Genomic DNA, 17224 nt, shown 5'->3' with positions numbered 1-17224 from the left:
AGGGTCTCTGGGCCTTGGTAAAAATAATACACTTTTAACTTTGATGTAAAACTTCAAAGTTTGTGGCTGTCTCATACCCTCCAAGAGCATGTCCCATATTAATAGCTAGCTACCAACCCCTGCCTCCCTTCTACGGGAGAGACGGGGAGATCTGAGGGATGTGAGGCAGCAATTTCATTCTGTAAATCAGAGCACATGAATGTAGGAAGCCAAGGACGAAAATCTTGAATAGCCCAGCATTGACCAAAGAATCTGGGGTAACCCTTGGTATCAGTGAGAAGTCTATGTTAAAGCATGAAGTGGCTAAAACATATCAATTAGTAGGTGAATTGGATTGCTGTGATGAATTGTTTTGTCCACCCTGCAATGGGTTGCTGTGGGCTGCACAAAGGTGTCCTCTGCTCACTGGGGAGACAGGAAAGTGCTGGAAGCCAAGAAAAGCTGACTCCATCTCATCTCACCTGCCTTTAGGTCCCTGTGGCTCTGATGAGATCTTTAGGTCTATCTGATTAGGTCTTTAGGCTCCTACTATTGCCTATAAAGACCCAGTAAATGATCCCAGCTAGTGATTCACCTCGCCCTAAATAAGAAGCCTACATTTGGTCCGATGACTCACTTCGCTGACTGTGCTGACTGCGTTTCTGTTGTCATTATCAGGAGGCCAAACACCTACCTTGGATGTAGGCGTCTGTGCCGTAGACAGGAGCTGCTTGACTCAGCTGCCCACACGCAGGCACCAAGTGCCATCTGAGATGTCCTGCAGCACCTGAGACATCCATATCCCCTGGCAGGTGGGACATGGGAGAGCTCTGCCTTTGGGGCTTGGTCCTGGAGGCCAGGTGGCACAGCTGCGGGCATCTCTGATGGTACAAGGTGCTCAGAGATGGAGACCTGAGCTGAAAATGAGGTTTCCAACGGGGAATCCCCCCCAGGTTGACTGAACAAACCTTCTAGGACACTTACATGGGAGATGCAGCTTTAATTCCCCGTTGTGCCACTGTGTACAAACACCAGAGATGTAAAAAGTGGGTTTAGCTGGGGCATGCTCAGCCTGATATTGATTCTTCCTCCACCTTTCACGTAGCTCTTCAGTGGAACAGGATGGATTGGCTGATGAATGATGTGGCCACCAGGCATGCCTTCTCCTCTCCATCCACTGCTGCTTTTTTCTGGCTGATCAAGTTAAGGTCTAGGGCAGAGAAAACGTGACAAAATAAGGAGATTCTGAAAAGCCAAGCCAGGCAGATTTTGCAGTGATTGCACTTCCCACATTTCTGTTGTGGGAAGCAGGGATTTGGGCAAAACCAAATCTCATCCACGGATGCCTGATGAGTCAAAGCTGCTTGGACTGAGGTCTGTGAACACTTGTTGTAGAGATGTCTGTGGGTAAGGAGAACCCCACTGATGTGCAAGCTGTATGGCAGAGAGGAGAAGGAACCTGGGTGAGGTTAGGTTTCACCTGGTCACGTCTTTGACATGCTAATAAAATCCCAAACCCATTAAGAGATAGAAATATGATCTTGAAGGAATCGGTTCCTGAAGCCAAAGGGAAAGAGCAGTGAGATGAGGGGATGCAGGACATCATCCTTGAATACAGCAAGTCCCAAGTCCTGCTGGAGCCAGGAGCACCCTGAAGGACGGGACCTACCTGTGGGGGGGTTGCACCCATTTCTCCTCCATCCTGGAAAACATAAAAGGCTTCATAAAGTGGGATGAGGAGGGAAAGATGTTACTGAGAAACTGATGTAATGAATCCTCTGCCATCGTCTCTGAGGGTCATCACAGCTTGGTGACACTCAAACCAGAGGGAGTTTTCATGGTCTCAGCAGCCACGTGACGCCTCAAGCAGGGACCTTGATAGCTCTGTAAAGTAAAGTGCCCTGAAAACTGCTCAGTTCTTGGCTGGGAAGTTATCAAGCAGCGACAGAGATCACCAGGGGCCAGTTAAAAGACAAAACAAGCCATAATCTGGGCTTTGCACTGAAATACCTCCAAGCAGCTGGCTTCATCAAGAGCAGGTGCTCAGCTGAAAAGCCAGGTCCTTTGAAGAGGGCTTCAGTTTGGCTCTGGAAAACTACAGGCACTTGAGCAATCTTTGCCTGGATGTTATTTCACAGAAAAAAAAAGAAAAAAAGAGAAAAAAAAAAAAACAACTTTGTGTGTGAGCTCTGTGGCTGTGTTGCTGCATGGGACAACCCTTGATCTGGGGGCACCATTTAACGGTGGTGCCAGAGGCTGGTTTCTGTCCTCCCCTGGGACAGGGACTGTTTGGGTCCCAGGGGGTTCTCAGCAACCTCAGACCCCATGGAAAGTGAGCTCGGTGAGGTGTGGGGTAAGTAGGATCAGGATCAGGCCCTACATCTCGTACACCACTCCCTGGCTTGGCACTTTCATCCCAAGAGCTGCCTGTCTGGGGATTTGGAGAATACTGCGGAGATGGAAAAAGGAAGGAATAGAGTTTCACCTTTTATTCTTTTATCTCGACAACAATGCGTGGTGGGAAAAAAAAAATAAAAAATAAATGAAGAAGAAGTTGTGAATGGCAGAATTAACAACAATATACGGCCCCCCCATCCCTCCCCCCTCTCCCTCTGCCGTCCATTCAGGCGGCTGACAATAAACAAGGTCATTTGATTCATTCGGCTCGGGGTGTAAACAAGGTCTCACAATAAAACCCCCGCCACGGCCCCCCTTTTTCTCTAAGAATAGATGCCCCCCCCCCCCCCCCTCATGCCGGGGCTCTCCTCCTCCCCCCTCTTTTTTTCTTTTTTTTTTTTTTTTTCTCCTCTCCTGTCCCAGCATCCCTGGATCTCAGGGCGTCCAGCCCTGCTGCCACATCCGCAGTCCCCGTCCCAGCTCCGTGAGGCCCCGCTTCCTACTTGCTGTGGGAACCTCGGCTTCCCCGGGCAACATCTGCACACACAGCCCCGCTTTCTCATGCCGGCAGCAACCTGCCCCATGGACAGGCTCTGGACAGAGAGAGAGAGAAAAGAAGAGGGGAAAAAAAGAAAAAAAAAAAAGTAAATAAAAATAAATCCAACAATAAAGGGATCCGCATCCACTCCCCAGCCCGTGGAGAGAGGTTCCCAAAAACTTGTGGCCAGCTTCCTTTTTTCACAGGCTTTGCTGCTGGAGAACTGTCTGTGTGTGTGGGTGTTTGTGTGTGTGTCTGTGTGTGCATGGCTCTGGGTTGGGTAAGGCAGGGTGTGCAAGGGGCCACGGGTGGCATCAAGTCTGGGATGGAAAATGGGGTCCAGGGAGTGCACGAGCCTCTGTCTGCACGAGCTTGGGTGATGGTTATAGGGTTTTTTATAGATGTGCTGCTGTGTGTTTGTTCCTGGAGGCTGGATGTGGTCCCATGTTGTGGCAGGAGGGTTGTAGCGTGGTGGTGGTGGTGGACATGTAGGGTAAGGAGCTTTTTGGTGGGTCTGAACCCGCTGCAGTCCCCTGAAGGCGGGTGGTTTAAATGCTTTCTCCTGGTTGGGGTCTCTTCAGGCTGGGTTCATGCCAAAAGGCAGGCTTGGGAAGGTCTGGGACCTTTCCCACCTCATGCCTTGCTTAAAATGATTGCTGCAGAGCACTGGGTGGGTGCTGAGCCAGGAATGTATCCCCATATAGCCTGTCCAGTCTGCATCTCCCCTGCCACCTACACATGCTGAGATGCCACTTAGGGGTCCTGCCTGCATGTTTCTGCCCCAAACGTGGGGATACCTTGCATCAGAGATGTTCATCTGAAGTTCCCTTTGCCCTTGGGCTCCCTTCCAGTGCCTCACAATGGTCCTGGGCCATTGCATGGGGTTGGAAATGGAGATCCCAGTGTGCACATGGCCCATAAACCTCATACTTTGGTGCAGATGGAGAAAAATTAGCAGGAACTCTCCTAACCCACCCAGTTTTGCTTTCCATGTCTCAGCAACACAGATGCACTGCTGGATGACAGCTGGCTCAACTTTTGCTCTCTTGAGACAACCACAAACTTTCTCAACGTGACCTTGAGCAGTCCAGGTCCTTGGGATCACCTTAAGTTCCTTCTCAAAAGCACTGAAATAACACTGGGGCAAGGCACCTTCACTCCCTGTGCCTCATTTTCCTGGTGTTCCTCAGTTTTCTTGGTGTTCAGTGACTCAAAGGGTAAATGTACAAAGTCAGGGGTTGTCTCATGATATTTCTGCATCACCTGGTACGACAGAAAACAGCTCATCTTTTACAAGTTATCTAATATCACAACACTTTTGCAATGATGTCTTGAGCTCTGCAATGATAATAAAAATAAAAAAGAACAAATTGTTCTTTCTCAGGGGAGGGAGGTTATTGTCAGAGATGCACAAGCCAGGGGTTATAACAAATAATTCTAACACAAAGTCTATTTTTTGTTTGTTTGTTTGTTTGTTTGCAATTCAATATTCTCCACACTGCAAACCTGGCTGCATTTTTACTTCTTGCTCGTCCACTGGACCCTTCTACATTTATTTTTTTGCTGGAAGGAGACAATGAATGCTGTTTCTTTTCCTGTATTTCCTGGGAGAGAGAGTCACCAGAATACAGCCTGCAAGAGTCTGAGCTGTGAGAGGGAGGAAAACTGTCAGACAAACCATCGGGCAAATGTATTGCAGGAAAATCTAGCCCATGACAATGCACTCTTCCGCTTCAGTTATCAGCTGCACAACATAAATACGACTTTTAGGCAAGGAAAATGCTTCTATGCCTCCCTCTCCCACACACCTGCTCACAGATGAGATAAAAACTCTCATTTCATCTGCTAAAATGTTGACAGGTGCATTGCAGCCCTCTCCGACTGATCCCCTCCAGAAACACACCCAACGTAGGCCAGCAAGCCCAGGAGCATCTTGCAGCAGCTTTGTCTCTTCTTTCCAGGAGTGGATTTGTGGCTGTGTGCTCGCTAATGGAATGGGGAAGACCTGTCTAGCAGCACCGAGGGGCTCGTGTTTTCCTGAAACTGCTGGTGATGTCCCTGGGCAGAGGAAAAGGGAGAGGGATTAGCCTCTGTGTAAGACCTCTGTAGCTCTTGGGCAGGAAAAATCAAAAAGGAAATTTAGTAGGGCATCATTTCTGAACTCATGCTACTCAACATAGTATGTACATGTAAGATTCACTCAGCATCCCTTTCTTGAAGCTCAATGTGGCAAAGCGTCATCCTATCAAATGGCAGAAGACTGATAAAAGAACAGTCAGGCAATGGGACAAGATCCTGCCTGCATGTCTTTGGGGTTTTCTGGACTCTATCTGGCTATATAAATACCCAAAGAAAGCCTTCTAAGATGGAAAATAGCAAAAAGGGACAACAAAATTCATTTTTTTTCCCCAGTTTATTTGAGTAAGATTAATCTAGGTCTGATTTTTCAAGATTCACAGCCTGAATTTTCCAATTTTTCACTTGTGTTTGTGGCCTCTCAATGGGGTGAGGAGAAGGGAGGAAAAATCCTTTTTTGAAGCTGTATGAGGGGATTCATTGCAAGGGCGAAGGAAAATTTCAGCTCGGTCTCTGGGAATTCTTCTAGAGCCAAGAAATCTGCATTGTTGGAAAGAGTCTCCCAGAGGAAGTGATTGAAATATCATCGTGTGAATCATATCTGTAACAAGGTTGGGCTGTAGGAAACAAACCTTTGCTGAACCCTGGGAATAGATTATAAATGAATGACCTAAAAAGACTTCTTTTCTTTTTTTATTTTGTTCTTTTCTTCTTTTTCGTTTCTTTTATTTATTTATTATCTATCTATTTATTTATTTTTTCCATGCAGGAATGGCCTTTAGCAGCCCATGTTAAATGAAGGATCCTGGTTTGGGGGTATCCAGCAGGGCTGGGCTGTCCCACCACATTACTTGCCACTAACTGTGTTGCACGAGGTCCTCAAGGACAGCTGTGGGATGGTCCTCCTGCTATTTAGAGAGGGCTGAGCCTCCCCAAAGGATTAAAAGATGAGCATAGAGGTGATAAAAACTGTGCATGGGGTATTCTCGTGGTGTTCTTGTGTAGTGTTGGCTGAGAAGAGCCATGGTTGGAGACCTGGCTCCATCAGGGACATGGGGACAGAAAGCACATGGGAGGTCGAGGATGGCAGGTGGCCTTGGGACCTACTCTGGGGATAGTTGGTAGCCTGTACAGGGTTGGAAGAATAAGTTTTGGGGAAGTGAAGAATGTGCTCTGGGCTGGGCCGTGACACAACATCTCTGGGAGAAAATGCAGCCATTTGGGATCTGGACTGCAAGTCTTGCTTAGGGCTGAGCAGGAGTTAATTCCAGACGTGCTTTCCATCATGCGTTTTGCTCAATGTTATTACTTCCACCATAATTTCCCTGTCACCTCCATCAAGACTTTTGTGTCAGGGACTATCTACATGGACAGCAAAAAGACAGTCTGCTCCAAAGAGCTTAAAATCTCCACGTGCCTTGCATGAAGCTACTGAAATGGTTCACAAATACCTGAGGAAGTCATCAGATACCCCACCGACCTTTCTATCATCTTAGCAGGTGGAGGGAAGAAAGCAAAACCCACCTAAACTGCTGTTTATTAGCTAGCTTTAACAAATATCTACATTTTCAGTAGTTGCTTCATCCTTCCAGACATTTCTACTCTGCTTCAACTCAGTCCTGCTGAAGCAAACATTAACGGCTCATCCAATTGCCTATATTTAACTCCCCAAATCTGGCACAGATTTACACCAGCACTGGTAACAATGGCACTGAACACCTGTCTGTGACTGCATTTGCCCAGGGATTCACTTCGTTCCATGCTGTGTGTTTAATAATTCCTGCGAACAATGGGACAAATAAACATATTTTTACCGAGCTCTTACTCAAGCCAACGCCACCGTCCAAATTGTACATGAGAGGCCTGCAGAGGCTGGTGGTTGTTTCCTAGACTTGTTGCCTCTTTCCCTCAGAAACGACGCTGTCAGCAGCTCTGTGCTCAGAGAGGGCATTTACCGCTTGTATGTAAGGAAGGAAGAAGGAAGAATGAGCAGGAAAGGGGCAGCCGTGCAGGGCTCTGAAGGCAAGGATGATAAATGTGAACTTGAAGCTCTGGAGGACAGAGACGTCTTCTAAGACAGGCCAACGTGGTCTGAGCAAAAAGGATGGGACATGGCTGTAGTGCGTGGCTGGGGATGGAATAAGGAAGGGTTGCAAGAGTTGGTGTAGGTGGTGGGAGCTGTTGGTGGTTGAGTAGAGGGTATATAACACATTACAGCTGTGTGGTGGAAGAGGATGTAAGAATGGGTGTGGGCAGGGTTGGTGAAGGCTGGCAGTCCTGTCTTTGGGTGGGGAAATGATTGCAAGGCTGTGTCTGACAAGGAGAAGTTGGCTTCACCTGGTGTCATCTCCCAGGGGAAGGCAACTGGAGAGCTGTTGAGGGCCGAAGGGACTGACTCTGTGCCCAGCATGGGCTGCTGCATGTTATAAGGGACACATAGCAATTTAATCCTCTAACTAATGGTTTTCCAGGTATCAAACAGTGCTTAATGTTTCCTCTCCAGGCCATGTGGTTGAGAAGCTCCATCCCCCCAGTTGCAGCTAGCGTCTTGCTGGAAATGTGTGGATGCACAAGAGTGGGTGGCTCAGCAGGTCGGATGGGTGGTTTGGTTACAGTGAAAATTTAGGGCTTTCAAGCCTCAAATACACAGGGAAACCCTCTGACCCGAGTGCTGTGCTCAGCCCTTTCTACCTGTCCCATCTGGGAAGGGATCTACCACACAAGCTTGGAGAAGCGTTGCTGTTGACCATGAGCTTGACAGTGGTCAAGGGGACAAATTTACCTTCACTCATATCAGCTGAACTCTGGGTTTACAAAAAAAATAAAAAATAAAATAATAATTAAAAAAAAATTGGCAGGCTGTGTCTGTCCAAAGTCTGAATGAATAGAAACTCTGAAGGAAGCACCTGCTGCTAAAGGAAATCCAGGACAAGTTTTATTATCCTTTTTCACAGGTCTATTCAGGACTACATTAGGGGTTTCCTCTTTCCTTTTCTGGTACTTCACACTCATTCACAACAAAAAACATATTGTGCTTATGAATTATATTCCAGAGAATATAGCTGGAGCTTATAAAGGCCCTGGCCAAAGAACTTTATTTTTAACTTTACTCCCTGGTGAATTAATTTCTCAAATGAAAGCTTTGCAATTGTTTGGGGTTATTTTTCTTTCTCTCTCTTTTTTTTTTTTTTTTTTTCTTGGACGGGGCACAAGGGCAAATCCTGCCTGCTCTGTGTTCACAAAAAATGCCTCTCAAGGAATGAGGAGCAAAGGAGGTAAGTGGGGCTCTCGATGGCTACAGGGAACAAATGGAAAACATTCGTGCAATCCCTCCTAAACCAGCAAAGTATCAGAAGGCCTCCTATTAATGTTGCTTGCTGAAGCCTAAGGCACTTTTTCTATTTCAAACATGTAATAGATGCACAGCAGGAGAAGGAGAGGGAAACCCCCACTGGCTGCTGAAGGAGGTGCAAAGTGCTCCTTTGGGATTTGATCCTGAGACCATTTGAGCCAGCGATGAGGGACCCAGGAGGGACCAAGGAGTTTGCTTACCAAACACAGCTGCTCAGCTCAACATCTTCCAGGCACAAAGCACATAAACTGAAGGGCTTGCAAACAAACCGAGTGTAACACATAAGCCACTTGTGAACCAACGTGTTTGCTTTAGTGGGTCACTCTGCACCTGTGCAAGATGGATATGACCCAAACCCTGAGTACCCTGGCAAGACTTTACACCCTTTTGCACCAACAAATCCTTTTCTCATTTTCTTTCCTTAAAAACATTCACTTTTTAGTTTTAAATGCTCTTGTCCATCCCCCTGCCTCCATGCCATCAGGAGGTGATGGCCCTGAATGCACCCTGGTGTTGCTGCCACCTTTGCCTGCCCCTGTAGGTGCTGGTTCTGCTTCTCACATTCCTTGGATAAAACCTGCTCTGCTTTTGAGCAGCATCCAGCACAAGGATTTCTTGTTCAGCCCGCGGCTCCTTGTTGCTACTGCAGCGGAAATAGTAAATTATAGCAATTAGCGGTGGCATAAATCAGAATCTGTGACCAGACAAGGTCACCAAGGGCTTGAGGGCTGCATCATACCAGTAAATTACCCCAGACAGGAATTCCTTCATCTGCACTGCTAAATCGTTTGAGTGTTTCTTGACATGGTTTTGGCCCAGGCTGCAGCTGCACTGACCCCAGGAGCAGATCAAGCAACATCAGCACAGGCCAGTGATCAGCTGGGCAGTTTGGGGGGGCCTTGCCTGAGGGGTTAGAGGACGACCAACATTGGGGCATGACCAAGCAGCAAGGTCTGGCAGTGGATAGTGAAGATGCAGACCATTATTAATGAGTATGAGGCCATTCGTAGTGGCTGTGTTACCCCAGAGGTAGCTATATGAGGAGAATATGCACCAGATCCCAGATTGGCATTGCAGTTTTCACTGCACTTGATAATTTCCACATTTTTTCACTTGCAAGGTGTTTTAAGGTTTTACCTCAGGGTCAAGCTGTTGTTTTTTTTTGTGATTTCCAAGTGGTGCCAGACATTGGGCACTCTGAGTGGAGGCATTTCAAAGCTCCCTGCCTTAGCAGCAGATTCAGTCTCCTGCAAGTTGCAGCCTGGAAGCCCTGAAACTCCTTGCTGCAGGATGTTAAAACACTGGGGGCTTCTCTTTCCCCTGGGAGGGATTTTTCTCTTTCTCTCTTTGGTTTTCAAGAGTTTTCTGAGTGTTCTTGTTTGCTTTATCACATGGCAGGAATATTTCCAGATGTCACTTGATACCTTGTAATAAGAATACCAAACACAGATGAATATATAGCTCATTTTCTACATTGATGAGCTGTAGTATTCCTACCATAAGGCAGCTCCACTGTTTTGGAAAATAATGAAATGTAATAACCAAAGCAAATGTCTAATTTGCATCTTATCCAGTCAGGCTGGGAAATAAGTTCAAATCTTAGCTGCTTCTGACATGTTGCCCTGTATTAATATTTCCATTTGTGGGCAGCCTGGACTTGGGCAGCCAGTGAGTCCCTCTTGTCCTTGCAGGGTCCTTCCTGGCTGCCTCCTTTACCACCTCTTCTCCTTCCTAGTGTTCACACATCACCATTCTTTACACCTTTATTCTTTTCCCATCTCTGAACTGGTCACCCAGGAACATCTGTGATGATGCAGGATATTTCTAGAGTCAGATGTGGTCCTGCACCCATGTTTGGCCACCACCTATGGATGGGATGGTGCAGACACAAATTAGGGCCATCAGATGTTAGATGCTGCCTCAGCACATGGGGAAAACCAAGTACCTGCTGGAGGGAACCCCTGATTAGCTAGAAACTCAGCTAGCAGTCAGATATGTCACACTGGGAGAAATATAACCTAGGAGATTTGTGGCTGGCAATAATTATGCTCTAAGAGGAAAGACGCTTCAATAAAAAGATTTGCAGCCTGGGCTGTTTCCTGCCCTAAATGTATAAGTCAAAAGCATCAGTAATCAGTCTCTCCCCACCTAAGGCATCCATAATTTCTGTGTTCTTCAGGCACCCCGAATTTCTCCAGCACCGTTCTTCTGGTGCTTGGTTTCTGCATGAAATGCCTGCATGGTTTGTCCACTACCATCCTGGCAAACCTTGCTAACAAGGTATTCCCCACCTATCCCACTCAGTGTGGGGCCTGAAATACTGGTCTCCTCAAAACGCATCCTGACCTGAAAAAGGCCTTTGCAAAGCATGGTTGCTCCTATTCCCATGTCCCTCTGGAACAGCTGTGGTGGGTCATCCACACCACAGACCCAAATGGCACTAACAATTATGTTAAGTAACTGAGTCTTTCCCCTAATCTGGAGCTGAATCTCACCCACAGACATCGTCCCCTTCCATCCCACCATCCTATTAACCAAGAGCTGGAAATGTGATAGTATAGAGCATCTGTTTTACATGGCTCCCCTGTTTCTCAGCCACTTTTACATCTTTTATATTAATGAGAGTAGGTGTGGGGAAAATAAATCACTGGAGATCTTCATTTTACACCAGACAGTCATAGTACAGCATAAAATTATTTTAAAAAGTAAAAAGACAGAGCTTTCTTGACAAATACAGCTCTTTGTACACCTCCCTGCCAAAGGGAGGTTGAGACCCACACCTCTCTCCATCTGACCCCATGCCCAGCAGTCCTTCTGCAACAGGGTTTTGTCACCAGCCCAGGCAAAACAGCACAGTGTGAGCATCAGGGAAAAGTGCCCTGATATCAGACCCCAGCTCCCTAGACTGCCTGGCCTTGTGGTGATGTGCCAGAGGTGCTTCAACCCTCAGGGCACACAAGTTACCCCCTGGACAAGTGTCTGGCCGTGGAGCTATTGTTTGGAGGAGAGGGTGTGCCTCCTCCAGCTGTGCTCTCAAAGAAAACAATGGTCCTTGCCAGAGAGAAAGGGCACAGGCACTGCAGCTAGTGAGGGTCGTGGGCTGTGCATCCCCATCTCACACCAGCCCTCCTCAGCTGTTTTGGGGGCACTGGGATGAGTTCTTGCCTTGGTGTTGCCAATGAGTGCTGGCTACATGTGCCTCAGTCACCAAGAAGTCCTCCTTGAGACAGATTGCTCTCCCAGAGCATGGCAGAAAGAATTTGAATACCTTCAGAAGCTGCAAAATTAGTGCTACCTCTGGTCTGGTATTGCACGTGGGAGGCAGCTTCCCTGTGCCCAGTTTGCATGGTATGATGCCCATCCACCTTCATGTCTCCTCCTAGAGCTGCTCTGCTGGGATGGGGACACTGGTTTCAAAAGAGGCTTCGAAGGAAACTTCTTTGTGAGCAGCAGAGACAGAGGCTAAAGGAACTGAGCTGTAAGCTCAAGAAGTGCTTCAAAATTTTCCATGCTACAGAGCATCTCCTTGTCTTTACAAAGTTTTCTACCAGCTAGGGAGAGCCTGTCATTTCTTTGAAAGCTGAAAGAGGAGGATTTGGCTGTCTCACTTCTGTCTTTGTGTATCCAAAGGGGGTATCCAAAAAGCTGTGAGCACACACCAGATAAATCTTTCCTACTTTCTGGTAGCAGCCCAGTGGAGATGCTCCACTGAAGTCTGGAGTTTGTGGAGGGTCTGGCAAATGGTTGAAACCCTTATAAAATAGAGGAGCAGAGTAACAGTTAAGGATATTCCCCTCTTTTAATTTGCAGTCATTTTTATGATGAGGGATAAGTCTGCAACCTGTGATTACTATTTTACTATTATCTGATATTTCTTCTGCAGCCTCCATAGAGGGGCTCAGAGCACCACCACCGTGGTGGGGGCTGTAGGGAGCCAGGGAGGAAAATAGGCAGCATCCATTACCAAGGTCAAGGAAGGGGGAAGAGGTTCCCACTATTTTCTGTTTGGCTTCTGGAATTGAATTCAGATCGAGGAGGTGAATTTGGGGACAAGCTCGATGAGTTCAGCAGCTGTGGCATTGAAAGGCAGGGACCATAAATGGCAGGAGGAAGGGAAACCCAGTAAACAGTTTTCAGGATTCAACCGAGCGTTGCCTCTGAACTACAAAGACCTGCTAGAAAGTGGTATCAAACACCCAGCTCCTGCTTTGACCCCTGCCTGAGGGGAAGTGAATCAATGTTGGGAAAGCAGGATGAGATTATCTACTGTATAAAAGAAACTGGAGGAGATGGCTTGGGATATTTGTGTATTGAGACTCTTTCCATGTCCTATTCCTTTATGGGGGGGTGCTATTGTACCTATTGTGGCAGATCTTTATCGGCCCTGTTTATCACGTTGGGTGCGGGGAATGTCAGATTGCTGAATGTCAGGTTGCTGGCTGTTTTCATAACAGGAAGCTGCCTGCTGTCTTGCTGTGTTAAGGAACTCCCGCATGCACAACATTTTCCAAAACAGCAAAAAAAAAATATCTAAACACTCTGCTGTGGTTGGGTGGCTGCACGGATTCAAGTTTCTATTGTTCCTTGTAAGGCAAAATCCTGTATAGATAAATACACTTGATACACATATGCCTGCTACTTCTTTTGTCTAAAGATACAGGAAATATGGCCGTTGTTTTGTCACGATGAAATATTTCCCAAAGCTAAAACTTAATCTCGACACTTTCATCAGTGCTTGGGAGCCTGGAGAGCTGCCATGCTTGGCTGCAGGTGGGACGTGGGAGAGAGCAGTGCAAGAGTTGGTTAGTCACTGCAACACCGAGCATCGCACGACCAGCTTATAAGTGCCTACATCCCTGCGAGCTGAAGTGAGGCATCCGGCTTCCCCCGAGCACGGCAGAGGGGGGATGGCGAATTCAGATTTCCGAGCAGAAAACTGTGTCTGCTACTCCTCGCTGGGGAGTCGAGGTCTGCCCATGCTGCGAAAGAAAGTGACCCAAATACCCTCAGCTGGTAAGCTTGGGAGCAAAGAGTTGAAACTTGGGTGAGAGGAGGTCCTATGTATCTTTGATCAGGGACCTGAACTTCCTGCTCATTGTAGGCACCTAAACCATTAATGGGAGCAATATGCTGATGAATCACAGAATCACAGAACCATCTAGGTTGGAAGAGACCTCCAAGATCACCTAGTCCAACCTCTGACCTAACACTAACCAGTCCTCCACTAAACCATATCACTGAGCTCTACATCTATACGTCTTTTAAAGACCTCCAGGGATGGTGACTCCACCACTTCCCTGGGCAACCCATTCCAATGCCTAACAACCCTTTCAGTAAAGAAGTTTTTCCTAATATCCAACCTAAACCTCCCCTGGTGCAACTTTAGCCCATTCTCCCTCGTGCTGTCACCAGGCACAGGGGAGAAGCTCCAACACGTGTGCCCTCTGAGTTATAGTCACTCTGACTGGTACAGATGGAATGCAAGAACGGTGTGCAGTGTGTGTAGATCTCTGATCACAGCCTGACTCACTCCAAGGTACTCTATATCCCAGGGCAGTTAAGAGATGTTGGTCTCAGTCACCTCTAAGATGAAGAATTTGAACCTGGTCTTCCCTCAACCTTCTCTCTGCTTTAATCAATGAGCAGAGGCAAGAATAAAGTTTTCTTGTAAGAGTGAAATAGCCCAGATGGAGACAGAAAGGGCACCTAAACCTTGGGTGCTGGGCCTTCATTCCCCAGGGGTTTCTTTTCAGCTACCAGACAGCAAAGTGTTGAAGCAGGGTCAGCATGGATTCAAAAACTGGTCAATAACAGCATGGCTGCTATTTCTGGCATGAGAGATATTGAATTAGTAATGGTGTTTCTAAAAAGTCTCTTCAAATTATGGAGTATTTGTACCAATCAAAACCCCACCCTGCCTGTAGCCTAACCAGCGTTACGGTCAATAATGCTGAGCCTTTGTGCAAAGTACAGTATATCTCTTTGAAAACAACCCCCTTTCCAGTGCCCAGGTGATCCGATGAGGCTGGCAGACCTGTGCAGGAGATGTTTGCAGAAGAGGTGGCAGAAACCATGACTGGTTTCTAACTGGAACCTCTGTGGACAACCAGATGGTCCCAACATGGCAGCAGCCCATGTTCTTGGTCTCCTCCCCCTGCTGTTCATCAGGAAAAAAAGATATAAGCTGTCTCAGAATAAAAAGTGTTATTTCTTGAAAGAGGATATTGTCAAATCTGCAACTTCAATAGGATTTTGAGAATTTTGGAAGAAGATTCATCCTGAGAGGTCAGCTCTGCTTCCTCAAATCTGGCTGTGCTCTTCAGGGATGGGAAAACTTTTGGTCCTGGGAGACAAAGCTGGGCCAGATACTAGAGATTCAGAAACCCTGTAAGACATCAAGTTGATGGAAGTAGGGACCTCACACCTCGCACTTCAGCTCTTAAGGAGCCAGGAGTCTATGGCTGTCTCTGTACTGCCAGGGCTAGAAATGATATGAGTTGACTGGCTATGATGTTAAACCAGTGGAGAAAAGGTAAATGCTGATGGAGCAGGGGAAAAAACTTTCAAAACAAGTTTTAAGAAGATAGATTCAGTTATATAAATAAGAATTAAAGCAAAGCTGAGTTTTATTTTGTGGCAGAGAATGACCTAGAAGTCCTTCCCATCCCATCTTTTCATTATTTTATGACCATGTAAGAACAACGCTGATAAGACCCAGTGACCGGGGCCTGGCTTTGAATTACAGCATTAAAAAAAAACCACCACGATATACTCATATTTATCATATAGTCAGCAGAGGGCGTCAAATGCCGTCTCATAACTCCGGCAGAGAGTTGGAACAGCAAACCCATTAGTGGCCAGCTATTCCTCCGAGCGCGGCCGATGCTTCCCCGCCAATTGTGCAGTTGCCCCCAGGTTTCCTTCCCTGCTCGGCCGTGTGCGGTGCCATACGGTGGCTGCAGACCTAATTGTTCGCCCGGCGGCCCCTGCAGACAGGATACAAGCCCAGTGCCAGGTGTTGAATTATTTTCCTGCTTGGTGGTATAGTGCATGGGAATTGTTGATAACGCTAACAATACAGCAAAGGAAAAGTGGGAGTGGGGGAGGACAATTAAGCGGCCTTTGAAAGCCCTGGGGGCATGTAAAATACCCTCCCTCTATTCATGTGTCACCAAGTTCAAGTTCTTAAGTATAGAAACGTGCCTGCAGTTACTATGTGAATCCCTTTTAGAGCCTGAAACCTTTCAGTGAGACCTGGTGAGTCTTGGGGTAATGTTCACCCATTGACTTAGTGGAGCTGAATTTGATTTATCCCGGGAAGCTGTCAATCCTGGGATCCCGGAATCCCAAAATCCCAGAATGGTTTGGGTTGGAAGGAACCTTAAAGATGATCCAAATTCCAGCCCCCCTGCCATGGGCAAGGGATGCTTCCCACTAGATCAGGTAGCTTAAAGCCCCATCCAGCCTGGGCTTGGATGGATCAAGATGGGTTATCTCCCCAGGGAATGGCTACTTATTACTGCTAAATTCTGGTAGTGCAGGGCGCTGATTTAGGGTTGGATCCCAATCTGCTGGCCCAGAGGTCTCTAAGTTAAAGGTAGGTGGGGATAGGTGACTGCAACAGAGAGGTGGGAAGTTTGGGGAGGATAAGTTTTGTGGGAAAAGCAGACCCAGAATATTGGAGATCTGGGCTCAGGCCCTATTGTACAATATTGAGAAAGCCTCTATTCCCTTCTCACTCCTGAATACCTGAAGAAATTTTAAGATTTTAGGGTTGAAAGTCTGTACTCTGATGGAGCGCCCATAGTAAGAAGGTGCATCTGCTTCTCAGGGACAAAAGGTGCTACCAGAGCACATGTAATGGCAAATAACCATGGCTACTGCCCTTCTGAACCTGTCACCACCTTAGGCAGCGTCCTGTCAGTCTTTCACAGAGTGTTAAGGGTTGATTTACGCAAGGATAAGGGCTCAGGGACCTTTCTTCTGGGCTCGTGAGCAATCCAAGGCTGAGGGTGAGCCTTTAGCTGTTTTTCCAAGCTTGCACACAGCTCTTGCAGAGCTGGTTGTGCCACCAGCCCTGCTCACAACCCCAAGCTCCTGCACTGCCCAAGAGGCTACTGCATCCAGCAAGCTGAGACCCCTCAGACTCACTGCTGTGATGACACCTTCCCATTGTCCAGTGTGCAAATCCCAGCACGAAACAGTGTCCCTTTTGATTAGGGACTGTTTTGTCAGCATTTGGCACTGGTCCAGCCAAAGTGACACCAATTATTTGTGTCAGCTCCCCTCTGAAAGACGGAGATATATGAAATCTCAACCCGAGACAATCCATCACGGCTTGCAGTGGGATTTAGGACCTGTCACCCTGATGGGGTATTGACTGAGCACGGCTTCTTCCAGGACAGAGAGGTTATGGAGAGCATTATATCACCCCCAGCAAGGCACTGCGGATTGAAACTGAAAAATGAGCCTCAGAGTCTCTTGACTTGGGTAAACGGCTCAATGAGAGTGACCAAAGTGAAACCAGCCAGCTCCTGGTTTATGGTTATTGGAGGAGTTTTAATAACTGATACGTGATTAATTGGCAAATGTTTGTTTTAAAGCGAGCTGAGGCCAAGCCTTATTTGTCTGTTTGTTTTAACATTGGCTTAGGATGATGTTAAAGCCTTTTCACCAAGGGAAACAGTGCGTTGATGCTTTGCTCAAGAGCCAATGGAGTTTCCAAATAGTTTTTTTGTTTGTTCATTTTTCTGGGGTTTTGTACTGATATGAGGCATTGCTTGCAGAGGGGATGGGAAAAAAATGTGGACTTGTGGTCAGAATTGGGCATTCAGCTTGGAAGGCAGAAACTGTGTTCTGCTGCTCTCTGGGGTTGTCTTGGG

At 47.1% G+C, this 17224-nt stretch overlaps 2 long non-coding RNA genes across 2 annotated transcripts; one reads left to right on the top strand and one right to left on the bottom strand.

Moving 5' to 3' along the window:
• Positions 1 to 941: 941 nt before the first annotated feature.
• Positions 942 to 1955, bottom strand: LOC137853123 (uncharacterized). The gene is made up of 2 exons (XR_011094258.1): positions 1649 to 1955; positions 942 to 1189 (listed from the first exon to the last, which is right to left on the bottom strand). It is a non-coding gene; the product is annotated as an uncharacterized lncRNA (long non-coding RNA).
• A 2697-nt stretch (positions 1956 to 4652) lies between these two features.
• On the top strand, positions 4653 to 6438 carry LOC137854931 (uncharacterized). The gene is made up of 2 exons (XR_011095458.1): positions 4653 to 5601; positions 5760 to 6438. It is a non-coding gene; the product is annotated as an uncharacterized lncRNA (long non-coding RNA).
• Positions 6439 to 17224: the final 10786 nt, after the last annotated feature.

This window comes from Anas acuta, chromosome 3 (genome assembly GCF_963932015.1).
Source record: "Anas acuta chromosome 3, bAnaAcu1.1, whole genome shotgun sequence".
Lineage (NCBI taxonomy): Eukaryota > Metazoa > Chordata > Aves > Anseriformes > Anatidae > Anas > Anas acuta.
Note: the sequence above shows the minus strand (reverse complement) of the source record. Positions and strands in the feature narration are given on the sequence as shown.